Consider the following 16137-nt stretch of genomic DNA (forward strand, 5'->3'; position numbering starts at 1 on the left):
AAGAGAAGAGATCTGTCTGTCTGTCTGTTGTGTCCTGTCTGTCTTCCTGTCTGTCTGTCTGTCTGTCTGTCCCTGTCTGTCTGTCTGTCTGTCTGTCTGTCTGTCTTGTCTGTCTGTCTGTAGTGTAAGTGTGGTTAACCCTATATCTCTCCCTGTCTGTCTGTCTGTCTCTGTTTGTTCTGTAGTGAGTGTGGTCCTGAAGGAGAGGAGGAGTAAGACAGTATCACTCTGGCGGTGGCAGGGCCCTGACAGACCCAATGGAGCCCATAGTGGAGTATGAAGTCATTTATTATGAGAAGGTGAGTCACATACACACCTCCATTTCTCTCTCCTTTCTTCTTACTTAATGTCAGACTCAGACCTGAAAATCCCAGTGTGGACTCTCTAGCCAGTGTTCAATGGATCTGAATAAGCACTTGATTTAGCTCACTCTGCACATTGAAATGGCTCTGAAAGGAAGTTTATGTCCACCAAGTGCACCAGGCAAGCTAAATAAAACAGGAACGGAATGAAGAGAACGAGAGAAGAGAGGAGTGGGAAGGGTGTTGTGTGTGTGTGTGTGTTGTGTGTGTGTGTGTGTGTGTGTGGTGTGTGTGTGTGTGTGTGTGTGTGTGGTGTGTGTGTGTGTGTGTTGTTGTGTGTGTGGCAGGGATCAGTGATAATAATTCCACAGTAACAGTGTTAATCAGTGTAGTGGAGCTCCTCTCATTAGAGAAGGTATCATAGACCAATGCAGGAAGGTTTCTCACTGACACACACTCACTTAACATCTCTCTCTCTCTCATTTATCTCTCTCTCTCTCCATCTGTCTCTCTCTCTCCTCTCCCATTAGAACCAAGAGAGGCAGAACTACACAGTCCTAAAGACCAGGTCCAATGTGATGACCGTAGATGGTCTGAAGCCTGTATACATAATGTGTTCCGTGTCCGAGCTAAGAACCGACGGGATACGGCAAACTACGGAGGAGAGATAGAACTGGAGACCAGCCACGAAGGTCTCTTTCTCTTCCTCTCTCTCTGCTGTGTCTTTTATTTTTCTCTGTCTCCACCTATCATCCTCTTTTGGACTCTCTTCATCTTCCTTCTCTCTCTCTTCTTTTACCTCTGCTGTATCTCACCTCTACCTCTTCACCTCCATTAGGGCAGTCCTAGGGCTGGGCGATATGGACAAAATATCTTAGCACATATTTGTTCTTATTTTTGACGGTATTAATGGTTTCTTGAATTATACAAGTTTCTAAATACAGTCCAGTCAAACGTTTGGACACCTACTCATTCAAGCGTTTTATTTATTTTTGCTATTTTCTTCATTGTTAGAAATAATAGTGAATATATCTAAAAATATGTTGATTTGTTTAACACTTTTTTGGTTACTACATGATTCCATATGTGTTATTTTATGGTTTTTATGTCTTCACTATTATTCTACAGTGTTGAAAATAGTAAAAAATAAGGCAAATCCTTGAATGAAGTAGGTGTGTCCAAACTTTTGACAGGTACTGTATGTTTTATGAGTAGTGTATGACCCTAGGAGGATTTTAACGGGCCATTCTGATTGTTTTCTAACAAACCAAACGAGAACAAAGATGACGGTAAAGTTTGTCCAATTTATATAACTTTTCATTTATTTAGCAGTGCACACCAAATACCTTTATAGACGGTATTGTAAATATCCATACCGGTATGTGGATCCATAACGGCATTCCTTAAAAAGACGATATATATCCCAGCTCTGCTTACTCCTCCTCTTTCCAACTGTCTTTCAGTCTCATATTGGAAGGACATGAAAACCCAGCTCATGACATTGTCTAAAATCAACTAGGGCTGTGACGATTATGGAATATTGGGTAATAAATAATTGTCATTGCAATTGATGACGGTTTTTTAAATTGTAATTTTTTGTTGAACTTTTTTTGTTGTTCTATGATCGCAACAAGATCTCATAGTTTCCCTTAGAAATTCGACGTAGTTATGATGATATATTTTTGACACAGTATACCCGCGTGGTTAACAGGCTTAGTTCCGCGTGGTTGCAGGGTTAAAACCGAGTGGTTAAGGTTTTGGCTATGGTTTGGGGAAGGCTTAAAACAAAAAATAATTCATTAAAAGAAACTTGCTATTCCATCAAGTGTAATCAAGTATTATCAATGGCTTACTAGAGCGTTGTGAACTGGGATGGAGCAGTGGTCTGAGCAGCAACGGCTCCAAGCATCACCAGTTCTCGCTCCCAGTGCTGGGCAATCAATTGTTAGTGCCGAGGAAGGCATATATCGACATTCTCAATACTAAGTCTATTTTAATCTGATGACATACATACCTAATGAATACAACAATGGTTTGGTGACACCCCTGTCTCTCAAAACAAATGCTTTTGACTGCTTGGATCTGTAAGGACTTTCTTCCTGGGATGAATGAGAGGACCAAAATGCAGCGCGGTTAGTGTTCAACATGTTTAATTGACGATACACGGTGAACATTTAACAAATAACAAAATAACAAACGTGAAAGCCGAGACAGTCCTATCTGGTGCAGAACACAAACACAGAGACAGGAAACAAACACCCACCAAATCCCAACACAAAACCAAGCCTCCTATATATGATTCTCAATCAGGGACAACGATTACCATCTGCCTCTGATTGAGAACCATATTAGGCTGGACATAGGAAACAGACAAACTAGACACACAACATAGAATTCCCACCCAGCTCACGTCCTGACCAACACTAAACAAGCAAAACACATAATAACTCTGGGTCAGGACGTTACAGGATCTTTTGGAAGTAAGCTTTTCCTCCCGAACATGTCGTTCTGCGAGTAAAATAATTACTAACTTTACCCTCTTAATGGAAAAATAAAAAACTGCTATTGATTAAACTATATTTACTAATGTCTATTAATTAAAGTTGAACCCCCCCAAACTCCTAAAATATGTAAGACAAATCATTGTTTTACTTCACCATTATTGGTCCATAATTGTCGGTTACAATGATTGTATGATTATTGTGCCAGCCCTATGTTCACCTCGACTGAATATCGATCATGTTAATCAAATGTGGAATCTGATCAATCGTTTAGTTCAAGTTCATGACTATTGAAATGAAAACCAAAGATTGAGCTGACTGGAATATTAGTCATATCAATTCTATGGAGTGGGATCAATGTTATTGATTTACTTACTAAGTCTCTGTGGTGAACTGAAGTGTTTAAAAAGCAACCCTCTGTGTGTGTGTTTTTTTTTCTTCTTCGTGTGTGTGGTTGATGCCAGGGGAATGGAATAGGAGACCAATGGCCATCTATCGCTGCCTGGAGGCATTGATTTGCCTGAATGGGCTGGCTGCCCATGCACATACACACAGACACACACATACACACACACATTACACACACACACACAAATGCATGCACATGTCTGCTCGTGCTTGGCTAAACTTGATAAATTAGGTATTTGTTTTGAGTAACGGCCCGATTATTGCAGTGTAAAATCAAGTCCTCACTGTTCGTTGAGAGTGGTTGTTTTGCGGGTTACTATTTAATGAAGCTGCCAGTTGAGGACTTGTGAGATGTCTGTTTCTCAAAACTATACACTCTATGTTACTTGTCCTCTTGTTCAGTTGTGCACCGGGGCCTCCACTCCTCTTTCTATTCTGGTTAGTGCCAGTTTGCGCTGTTCTGTGAAGGAGTAGTACACAGCGTTGTATGAAATCTTTCATTTCTTGGCAGTTTCTCACATGGAATAGCCTTCATTTCTCAGAATGATCAATTAGCCTTTTAAAATGATAAACTTGGATTAGTTGACACAACGTGCCATTGGAACACAGGAGTGATGGTTGCTGATAATGGGCCTCTGAACATCTATGTAGATATTCCATTTTAAAAAACTACAATAGTCATTTACAACATTTAAGAATGCCTACACTTGTATTTCTGATCACACACCATAGACACACAAAGGCACACATAGACACACCTTCTCACAATGTGTTAACCCTTTCTCTTGCCTGTGATTCCCTGTCTCAGACATGTTGGCCATAGGAGACCCTAACCAGTCTACTATCCTGGCTGTTCCATCACTGGAGGCATCGTACTGCTCATCTTCCTGGTGGCCTGCTTTGTTGTCAGTGGCAGGTAAGAGAGCTACACACACACTCACACACTGAAATGTACTTTGCTCCCCTCAATATTATATATGAGGTTTGATTTTAACCTTCAGGCAACATTAGCTAACGTTCAGTGAAGGTCATTTGTAAACCCAGTGGTGTTATATGCAGGCTAGATTAGTGAGTCAAATGAAAGAAGAGAACCAGAGAGAAGAGATGAGATAGGAGGAGGAGAGGAGGAAAGGAGAGAACCAGAGAGAAGAGATGAGATAGGAGGAGGAGAGGAGGAAAGGAGAGAACCAGAGAGAAGAGATGAGATAGGAGGAGGAGAGGAGGAAAGAGAGAACCAGAGAGAAGAGATGAGATAGGAGGAGGAAAGGAGAGAACAGAGAGAAGAGATGAGATAGGAGGAGAAGAGGAGGAAAGGAGAGAACCAGAGAGAAGAGATGAGATAGGAGGAGGAGAGGAGGAAAGGAGAGAACCAGAGAGAAGAGATGAGATAGGAGGAGGAGAGGAGGAAAGGAGAGAACCAGAGAGAAGAGATGAGATAGGAGGAGGAGAGGAGGAAAGGAGAGAACCAGAGAGAAGAGATGAGATAGGAGGAGGAGAGGAGGAAAGGAGAGAACCAGAGAGAAGAGATGAAGATAGGAGGAGGAGAGGAGGAAAGGAGAGAACTTGGATGCAGTGCAGACAGTCCGAGTTAGGCTCCAGCTCTCCTGTACCAAAGGAGGAGAGGAGAGAAGGAGGAGAGGAGAGAGAGATGACAGGCCAGTGATTTATAATGTCTGTAAATTAATGCTTATCCTATATACGCACTGACTAGATTAAAGAGCTATTTTTCCCTCGACACACACACACATAGACATACCGTACACAACACACAGTTCTGAGGTCGTAAAAACATTAGTATTGATAAGGGTGATTGCCTATCAGGCTGAGTGCCCTATTAATTATTGACTGGGTGGAATCTGTTAGTGGATACTGTCCTAATGACACACAACACACACACACACACACACACACACCACACACACACACACACACACACACACACACACAAATGCCTTTGAATCAATCCAATAACATACAAATACACACATAAAAGAAAACGCTCACATACGTAAAAGTTGAAAGGTTAAAGAAGAAAATGGCATGAAAAGGCAAGATGGCCGACAGGCAGGGTGTTAATCCTGGTTTACTAAAGTACACACAGACACACACATAGAGCTAATCAGATTTCAACGGCTGGAAGGCAGGCGAGGTGTTAACTAGGTTTACAGGGGGGGTCGATATACCGCCATCAATTACCTCTCCCTCCAACCCTCTTTTCTGATTGTGACTAGATGGGATGCAGTTAATGTAGCAGGTAGCAGGTTAGGAGAACTCACGTAGCTGGTTAGGAGAACTCGTGTAGCAGGTAGCAGGTTAGGAGAACTCACGTAGCAGGTTAGGAGAACTCACGTAGCAGGTAGCTGGTTAGGAGAACTCATGTAGCTGGTTAGGAGAACTCACGTAGCTGTTAGGAGAACTCACATAGCAGGTTAGGAGAATTTGTGTAGCAGGTCCGGGGATTGACGTAGCAGGTTAGCACAATTAGGTTGAAGATACATTTCACTGCTGCTTCTATTTCACTATAAATGTACATTAATATGTTATTAACATATCATATTCCTCAATACACACGCAAATACCGAGCTTTTCTGCGTCTCACCAGTAGAAACGGACCAGCTACATTTCCTGGTTGTAAGCAAACCACAATATCCAGAATTCATAGCGATTTCAGGACGTAGTACCGGCTGTGTATCCAATTGATGTGAGAAATATCAAAATGTCTGCATTTGTAAGCCAGCACTTTCAGCCAGAGGATTTGGAAACGGAACTGAGGTCTCAACTGATGGGTTGCCATGTCGTCGAACATTGAAAAGTGATGCTATTCCATCGATTTTCCCTTCACTTCAAAGAGGAAGTAATCCGATCAGCCAACATCAGAGCAGCAGAAAACAAGTAAGCTGTGGTAACGTAACTAACATTACCTAGCTAACTAGCGAACTACATTTATTTATCTAAACCAAAATCTAAGCTAGCTGGCTTTCATAATACGCTGGCTAGACATTGCAAAGCTTATCAGTGTAATTAGCAAGCTGCTATCTGGTGATGTGATTGTAACTTTGCAAGGTAACGTTCCCTTCGTTAGGTTAACCGTTAGCTAGCTAGCTAGCTAACTATTGCAGAGACTAACTATGTGTGACTATGTGTTTTATTTAGAGTCTGATCCCATCAACATCTGTAGAGGCATCAACATCTGTAGAGGCATCAACATCTGTAGAGACATCGACATCTGTAGAGCCATCAACATCTGTAGAGGCATCAACATCTGTAGAGACATCAACATCTGTAGAGGCATCAACATCTGTAGAGGCATCAAACATCTGTAGAGGCATCAACATCTGTAGAGACATCAACATCGAGCCTCAGCTCAGAGTGTAAGTCACCTTCTAAAAGCTTACTAAATCTACTAAATCTTTCCATGACTCCATGATGAGCAATAAATCTACTGGAGCTAGGCATAGACATGGGCTGTTTCTTGTTGTCTTAATTGGACCAAACTCTCTACTGTAGTTTCTCTGTATTGTTGAGGCTTAGTTGAAAAGTTAATGCAAGGCTTGAAGTCTAAATTGCAGAAAAGAAAGTATTAGTAAGGAGGGGATGGTTTGGGTGACTGGCTGGTGGTCTGTTAGGGGTGGGTATTGTGTGTGAAGGTTAGTATGAATGATCTGTTGACATGTGGGACGGGGGGGGGAACGGGGGGGGGTGGATATAGGACCTTGTTTGAGTGTGTGTAAATGGGGACATAGTAGTCAAATGTTGGCTAATCACTGACTACTGTGTGTCCAACAGACTAATCATGCTGCTGATAACGATAACCTGGACACCAGCTTTACTAATACAGAGCCTGTAGACCCATTGGATGAAAGCTTTCAGCCTGGAATATGCTCAAGCTCAACATAATCTTACTTTGACACAAGCCAGGACAGGCAAAGGTATTTATGAAAGCACAATACCCTCTTGAACAAACACTAAACTGTCACAAGACATGTGCTCCTCAAACTTTTCACACCCTTACAGTCAGTTCTTCAGTATGGGGGAGAGGTGCTGTTAGTGTACTCTTCTAGCCTATTCACTCTATTGTTGGCAGTGCTTGTCTAGTCAACAGCACAACTGTAGGTGCTCATACATAACAAGACACGACTAGACTGTACATCAGTCAAGACCCCCTCAAACTTTGGACAACTTTGCTAACAGCCCATTTCAATGCCCCATTATTGACTCTGAGTGTAACAGAATACATACCAGTCTACTGTACCCTGTTTTGTTTACATAGTATGGTTCTATGGTTATTGTATGTTTACACATCCTCCTGATCAGCTTCACGTCTCTCCAGGAGACTTGCAGTGCAAACAAATCTTCTGCAAGAGGTCGAAACAGTGGGTGGTGAAAAACGTGTAAGAGTGGCTTGTCCACCTGGCAGTGAAGTGCAGAAAGGACCAGACAATTGTCTACAAAGAGCCTGAGTCACAGATCCCCAAACCCAACAGCCCTGCCAACATCACCACAGCAACAAAGACTGCTAAATCAGCTGCCATTAACCAACACAAGAAGAGGTTCACCAGCTGAAGWACAATATGTAACCTGCCTGGAATATTCAACCAACACAATATCCATATTCAGTTAGACTGATGTTGTAGTTTAATATAGAATGCCTAGTATGCTCAAAATTGCATTGTGGTATAGATATTTCTAGCTGTTGTACATATATATACTATATGTTTATATATACTTCAATGGTTCATCTGTATTTTTACTATTTTATACATTGTAGAATAATAGTGAAGACATCAAAACTATGAAATAACAAAGTGTTAAAAAAATCGTAATATATTTTAGATTTTAGATTCTTCAAACTAGCCACCCTTTGCCTTGATGCCAGCTTTGCACACTCTTGACATTCTCTCAACCAGCTTCACCTGGAATGCTATTCCAACGGTCTTAAAGGAGTTCCCACATATGATGAGCACTTGTTGGCTACTTTTCCTTCACTCTGCGGTCCAACTCATCCCAAACCATCTCAATTGTGTTGAGGTCGGGTGATTGTGGAGGCCAGGTCATCTGATGCAGCACTCTCCTCCTTGGTCAAGTAGCCCTTACACAGCCTGGAGGTGTGTTGGGTCATTGTCCTGTTGAAAAACAAATGATAGTCCCACTAAGTGGGATGGCATATCACTGCAGAATGCTGTGGTAGCCAGGCTCATTAAGTGTCCCTTGAATTCTAAATAAATCAACCGATAGTGTCACCGGCAAAGCATCCTCACACCATCACACCTCCTGTCATTCCCTGATCTGTTTAACCTGTCCTTGTGATTGTCTCCACCCCCTCCAGGTGTCGCTTATTTTCCCTGGTGTATTTATCCCTGTGTTTCCTGTCTATGTGCCAGTTCGTCTTGTATGTTCAAGTCAAACAGCATGTTTTTTCCATGCTCCTGCTTTTCTATTCTCTTTTACTAGTCCTCCCGGTTTTGACCTTTGCCTGTTTTTCTGGACTCCATTCCAGCCTGCGTGGCCATTCTGCCTACTCTGACCTCGAGCCTGCCATTCTGTACCTCTGGATCTCTGAACTGGTTATGACCTTTGGCCTGTCCACGACCATTCTCTTGCCTACCCCTTTTGGATTGTTTATAAACAGCTTGGACTCTAACCATCTGCCTCCTGTGTCTGCATCTGGGTCTCGCCTTGTACCCATATACCTCCTCCTCCYTGCTTCACGGTGGGAACCACACAAATCAAATGTTATTGGTCACATACACATGGTTAGCAGATGTTAATGCGAGTGTAGAGAAATCCTAACAAGTAATCTAACAATTCCACAACTACCTAATACACACAAATCTAAATGGATGGAATAAGAATATGTACATATTAACATTTGGATGAGCGATGACCGAGCGGCATAGGCAAGATGCAATAGATGGTATAAGATACAGTATACACATATGTCATGACGTTGCCCTGTTGGGGGAGGTTTATGACCTCATAAATACATTTCCCCCTTTTTTCTCCACTCTACAGAATGGACTCTTGGAAAGCCCTTTGATAACATAGAGTTGGGGAAAATAACAATATTTATGTAATCCAACCAGTTGAAAGTGTCCGTTGGCACTTAAAGAATATGATGTCAGATCAGTTGGTGTCTGGGACATTATATCTGATGATCGGACAACATAAATTGTGCCTTGGAAAGTCTACACATTATAGTTATCAGATTCACATGGAATTGTTGTGCAATTTAAATGTTTAAATATGAAACTATTTGTGAAAAGATTAAATGCAATTTCAGCTTCTAAATGAGAGAATCATTTTCATAAGTAAACTATGCTCACTCAGTGGCCACGTCCAAGTGAACGGACATTGGTTGAGAGGAGAGAAACAAGCCCTTTTCTTCTCAAGTGTAAAAGCCCCCGTTATAGAGGTTAATTCAATCACATAATCAATCAAACGTTATTTAATAATTTTATAAAATAGCATGTCGTAAAATAGGGCTAGGCGTCCCGCTAGTACAACTTCTGGGCGCACAATTGGAGGGCGCATAATTCAAATAAATAATCATAGAAATTATGTATATTAAACATTTAGGAACATATAAGTGTCTTATATCAGTTGAAAGCTTAAATTCTTGTTAATCTAACTGCACTGACCGATTTACAGTAGCTGTCACAGTGAAAACATGCCATGTGATTGTTTAAGGACGGCGCCCCACATCAAAATATTTTTTCACCGGCACAGGTTTCATAAATTCATAAATAGCGATTAAATATTCACTTACTTTAAAAAAATCTTCCTCTGATTTGTCATTCAAAGGGTTCCAGCTATAACATGTCATGTTGTTTTGTTAGATAAAATCCTTTATATTCCAAAAAGTCAGTTTAGTTGGCGCCATCGATTTGAGTAATCCACTCGTTCAACATTCAGAGAAAGGAATCCGAAAATCTATCCCTAAACTTTTTTTCAACATGTCAAAATACATTTCTATTTACTCCTTAGATACCTTAAAATGTATTCAAACTATAATATTTCTTACAGAAAGAAGTATTTTCAATAAGAAACCGATTTTAGCTTGTGCGTCCTGTCTTCAAACACTGATATTTCTTAATCGTTTTGGAAGTTACAAGCCTGAAACCTTGAACATAGACTGCTGACACCCTGTGGAATCCAATGGAATTGCATCCTGGGATCTAATTTCCAGTATGCCCTTATACTTGCCATTGTAAGACCATGGTCTCTCAAACAAACTTTGGATTTTCTCCTACCATATCTATTGTGTTATATTCTCATGCATTATTTAAATATTTCTACAAACGTCAAAGTGTTTTCTTTCCAATGGTACCAATTATATGCATATCCTGGCTTCAGGGCCTGAGCAACAGGCAGTTTACTTTGGGCACGTCACTCAGGCGGAAATTGAGAAAAAAGGGGCCTAGCCCTAAGAAGTTTTTAATCAGTCAGAGACACGACACATATGAGATGAGTAATGTAAGATATGTAAACATTATTAAAGTGGCATTATTTAACGTGACTAGTGATCCATGCGGATACGTTCACCAACTCTGCGTCTCACAAAGACACGCCGATTAGATCCAAAAATCTCAAATTTGGACTCATCAGACCAAAGGAAAGATTTTCACCGGTCTAATGTCCATTGCTCGTGTTTCTTGGCCCAAGCAAGTCTCTTATTATTAGCAGTGTCCTTTAGTAGTGGTTTCTTTGCAGCAATTTGACCATGAACGTCTGATTCATGCAGTTTCTTCTGAACAGTTGATGTTGAGATGTGTCTGTTCTTTGAACTCTGTGAAGCATTTATTTGGGCTGCAATTTCTGAGGCTGYTAAATCTAATGAACGTATCCTCTGCAGCAGAGATAACTGTGGGTCTTCCTTTACTGTGCGGTCCTCAAGAAAGCCTATTATCATTAGTTTTTAAACAGGACAATGACCCAACACACCTCCAGGCTGTGTAAGGGATATTTAACCAAGAAGGAGAATGATGGCAGTGCTGCATCAGATGACCTGGCTTCCACAACCACCRGACCTAAACCCAATTGAGATGGTTTGGGATGAGTTCACTGCAGAGTGAAGGAAAAGCAGCCAAAAAGTGCTCAGCATATGTGGGAACTCCTTCAAGACTGTTGGGAAAGCATTCCAGATGAAGCTGGTTGAGATACTGCCAAGAGTGTGCAAAGCTGTCATCAAGGCAAAGGGTGGCTAGGGTTGATTCCTGTTAACATATCATGTTGATCTTGATTTAACACTTTATTGAGTTATCACTGATTCACATCATGTGTTATTTTTCTAAGTTGGTTGACTCGTTCACTATTATTCTACAATGTAAAAAATAGTAAAAATAAAGAAAAACCCTTGAATGAGTAGGTGTGTCCAAACTTCTGACTGGTACTGTATATAGAGTTGAAGTCGGAAGTTTATATGCACTTAGGTTGGAGTCATTAAAACTTGTTTTTCAACCTCTCCAAAAATGTCTTGTTAACAAACTATAGTTTTGGCAAGTCCGGTTAGGACATCTACTTTGTGGTTGACCAAGTATTTTTCCAACAATGTTTACAGACTGATTATTTCATTTATAATTACGACTTATCACATTCCAGTTGGCCAGAAGTTTACTTTCACTAAGTTGACTGTGCTTTAAACAGTTGAAATTCACTGAAATGATGTTCATGGCTTATGAAGCTTCTGATAGGCTAATTTACATCAGTTGAGTCAATTGGAGGTGTACCTGTGGATGTATTTCAAGGCCCTACCTTCAAACTCAGTGCCTCTTTGCTTGACATCATGGGAAATCAAAAGAAATCAGCCACAGACCTAAGAAAAAAAATTGTAGATCTCCACAAATCAACAATTTCTGAACGCCTGAAGGTACCACGTTCATCTGTACAAACAATAGTACGCAACTATAACACCATGGGACCACGCAGCCGTGATACCGCTCATGAAGGAGACGCATTCTGTCTCCTAGAGATGAACGTACTTTGGTGCAAAAAGTGGCAAATCAATCCCAGAACAACAGCAAAGGACCTTGTGAAGATGCTGGAGGAAAATGTACAAAAGTATCTATATCCACAGTAAAACGAGTCCTATATCACATAACCTGAAGGCCACTCAGCAAGGAAGAAGCCACTGCTCCAACACCGCCATAAAAAGCCAGACTACATTTCCAACTGCACATGGGGCCAAAGATCGTACTTTTTGGAGAAATGTCCTCTGGTCTGATGAAACAAAAGTAGAACTGTTTGGCCATAATGACCATCGTTATGTTTGGAGGAAAAAGGGGGAAGCTTGCAAGCCGAAGAACACCATCCCACACTGTGAAGCTTCTGCGGCTAGTTGCGACTGCAGGAGGGACTGGTGCACTTCACAAAATAGATGGTATCATGAGGGAGGAAAATTATGTGGATATATTGAAGCAACGTCTCAAGACATCAGTCCGGATGTCAAAGATTGGTCGCAAATGGGTCTTCCAAATGGACAAGGACCCCAAGCATACTTCCAAAGTTGTGGCAAAATGGCTTAAGGACAACAAAGTCAAGGTATTGGAGTGGCCATCACAAAGCCCTGACCTCAATCCCATAGAAAATTTGTGGGCAGAACTGAAAAAGCGTGAGCGAGCAAGGAGGACTAGAAACCTGACTCAGTTACACCAGCTCTGTCAGGAGGAATGGGCCACAATTCACCCAATTTTTTTATGGGAAGCTTGTCGAAGGCTACCCGAAACGTTTGACCCAAATTAATTTAAAGGCAATGCTACCAAATACTAATTGAGTGTATGTAAACTTCTGACCCACTGGGAATGTGATGAAAGAAATTAAAGCTGAAATAATGTCAGGAATTGTGAAAAACTGAGTTTAAATGTKTATGGCTAAGGTGTATGTAAACTTCTGACTTCAACTGTATACAGAATATATAATGGTGTTTAATATAATATTTTTTTTAAAGTGTACTGACAAGTGACTCAATTATTCCTGCTGCATCCGATCCCAATAAAGTGTTTACTTCATTTCCTGCGTTAATTCATTTTGATTTTCTTTAAATGTATTTGGATAAACTAGCTTCAGTCTTACTGCTAAAACAAATAATGCAGGAACTTTGTGTATCATTTAAACGCTAATTGGTTGGAAACTAAACATGTTTCAAATAAACAGTAGATTAGTCTATCAATAAAGCTAATAAGTAGACATGGATTTGATTCAAGATTAAGTTTATTTGCTCTGGAGACCGAGGCGAGTTTACACAGCAGTATGCAGTAACAGTTATGGCATTGTATGACATATATACAGAAGAAAAAAGAATATTACGCTTATAATAAATTCTACAGTTCTACAAAAGGAATAACTGCATATGGTGTGTTTGGGTGGTACAGTGAGGTGTTCGGAGTCACGTTGATACAAGGGGAGATTGTTGTTATGGGACCTTTCKCATCTCCCCTTGAGAGTCATCAACTTCTTTGTGTCTAAGCAGTATTTAATGTGTGAGAGAGTCAAAAACGCTATTACACATTCATGGGTAGTCATTGTGTACTGTCTGTATTCCTACTGTAACAGCATGGTGTAGAATGAGACATGTCACAGACACATGTTCGCTAGCTAGCTATATCACACAAGTATAGTAACTCCAAGACTAATATGAGTCATAAACCCAAAGTCATTCCTTTACTCTCCACCATTATCATCACAACATTTCTTCAGTTTTGCTCATAATGAGAGACATTGAGGCTAGCTAGGATAGTTAGCTTGCTAGCTATAACGTTAGACTACAGTAKATTTTAGGTATATTAAATACACAGCTAGCTAGCTAACTAAACTTGGTTTTAGCTTGCCTTGTAATGGTACTAGCAAGCCTTGATATGGCCAAATCAATCACCAAATTGTATTGTACTGATCAACACTGCCTCGTGTAAAAAGAGAGCTTTTATTGCTAGCTAGCTACAGATAGCAAAACAACTTACTTGTTTGTAATTTGCCCTCCTGAGACCTGGTCCAGCCCAGATGGTCTAGGTTGCTGCCGCTGCTTGCTAGTCTCACAGTTATTTCGTTCACTGTCTCAACTGCTCTTCAGTGTATTCCGGCTCAAATAAATAGGGCTGTATGTTCCTATGTAAAAGAACATCAAAAACTGTTTCATCGTCCAGCTCTTCTTGGAAAGAGGAATCATCAGAAGCTGCCATTGTAGCTAATTAATTAACTTGGATAGACAGTGCACGGTAACATAGCTTCCATGTACCTGTAAACTAGTACTGCCCCCCATTTTGAAAAGCTTGCCTAAGAGGGTAGGAACAAGGAAGTAGGGCTCCCGTCAAACTGTAGTCTTTACAAAGCCAGGGAAAATGAGTCAACCTAGATATCCTTCAATGTCCTGGCAGATAGTCCAATGGTTCTATTGAACCGTATCTACTTGCTGCTAGTGGGATCGTGCAATCGGCGAAACACAAAGGTCACAATAATGGCTAAAAAACATGACTCCAACATTTTTTTTATCAGACATCAGACTCAATCAACCAATTGATTGACGTCATTGGTTGAACTCTTCCGGTGCAAATTTTCAAAAATGGAGAAGATTCAATCTTTTTTCCTTCTCCCTAACCCCAGTGTCTATTCAACATTTCCATGCTTATCTCGTTATTCTTTCCCTCTTTTTCTTTCCTCTTTCTTTGTGTTATCTTTTCAGTATATCCTCCCTTTTCTTCTCTATTTCTCACTGCTCTACAGCTTTCATTCAGCAAAACGGAGTGACACTGATTCATCCTAGCATCGGAGAGAAGAGGGGAGGGAGAGGAGAGACCTAATGTACACACACACTAACTTACACATACATGCACACACACACACACCATACGCCCTACTCCCCCTCGGTCTTGTGTTGGCAGGGGAGCGGGTGATATCTTAGTAATATGGTCGATAAAACTGTCATTTGTGGTGTGTTATGTTTCTTTTCTGTTCCCGTTAAATAAAGTGGCCGTCTGTCCATTGTTCCTGCAGGGGGAAACAAATGAAAAACACCCAACCCCCCTCAGACACAGCACCACAGTTACCGCCGAGAGTGTGTGTAGTTGTATTGTTGTGTGTGTGTGTGTGTGTGTGTGTGTTGTGTGTGTGTGTGTGTGTGTTGTGTGTGTGTGTGTGTTGGGTGTGTGTGTGTGTGTGTGGTTGTGTGTGGTTGTGTGTGTGTGTTAAGCGTTTTTTATTGCAAGGGGTTTGCTGCGGGCTAGTTGGCAGGCTGGCAGGTGGGAACAATGCGAGCCGACTGGGCATGTGATGGAATCAGCAGATGGTGGTACGCTCGTCCAACAGTTCCCACATTGTGTGTTTTTCTGTTCTCTCAAGAAGTTGTTAGAGAAGTTGTTTACATAGTCGTCAGTTCTCTAGCGTGTGCGTATGTATCAGTTATTGTGTTTGTGCTGGTGTTGGTGTGGTGTGTGTGCTGTGTTGGTGTGTGTGTGTGTTGGGTTGGGACGTGTTTTGGTGTGCGTGTGTCTGTGGTTGGTGTGGTTTGTGTGTGTGTTGGTGGTCTGTGTGTCTGTGGTTGGAGTTGGTCGTTGGTGTGTGTGTGGTGTGTGTGTGTGTGTGTGTGTGTGTTGTGTGTGTGTGGTGTTTGTGGCGTGTGTGGTGTGGTGTGTGTGTGTGTGTGGTGTTGGTATGCGTTGTGTTGGTGTTTGGTGTGTGTTGTGTTGGTGGTGTGTTGGTGTTGTGTTGTGTGTCTGGCTGTGCTGTGTGTGTGTGGTGGTGTGTCGGTGTGTTGGTGTGGTGGTTGGTGTGTGTGTGTATGTGTGTGGTGTGTGTGTGTGTGTGTGTGTGTGTTGGTGTTGGTGTGTGTGTGTGTGTGTGTGGTGTGTGTGTGTGTGTGTGTGTGTGTGTGTGTGTGTGTGTGTGTGTGGTGTGTGGTTGGTGTTGTGTGGTGGTTCTGTGTTGGTGTGTGTGTGTTA

General features: G+C 41.4%; 1 long non-coding RNA gene across 1 annotated transcript in view; it reads left to right on the plus strand.

Annotated features, from left to right (window-relative positions):
* The first annotated feature begins 913 nt into the window (after window positions 1-913).
* The window catches only part of LOC139023455 (uncharacterized), a 36931-nt gene continuing 21707 nt past the window's right edge, over window positions 914-16137 (plus strand). The window contains exons 1-2 of the long non-coding RNA XR_011474577.1: window positions 914-994; window positions 4020-4127. This is a non-coding gene — a long non-coding RNA (uncharacterized lncRNA). The remainder of the gene's footprint in view (window positions 995-4019; window positions 4128-16137) is intronic.

Source organism: Salvelinus sp. IW2-2015, linkage group LG32 (assembly GCF_002910315.2).
Source record: "Salvelinus sp. IW2-2015 linkage group LG32, ASM291031v2, whole genome shotgun sequence".
Taxonomy (NCBI): Eukaryota; Metazoa; Chordata; class Actinopteri; order Salmoniformes; family Salmonidae; genus Salvelinus; species Salvelinus sp. IW2-2015.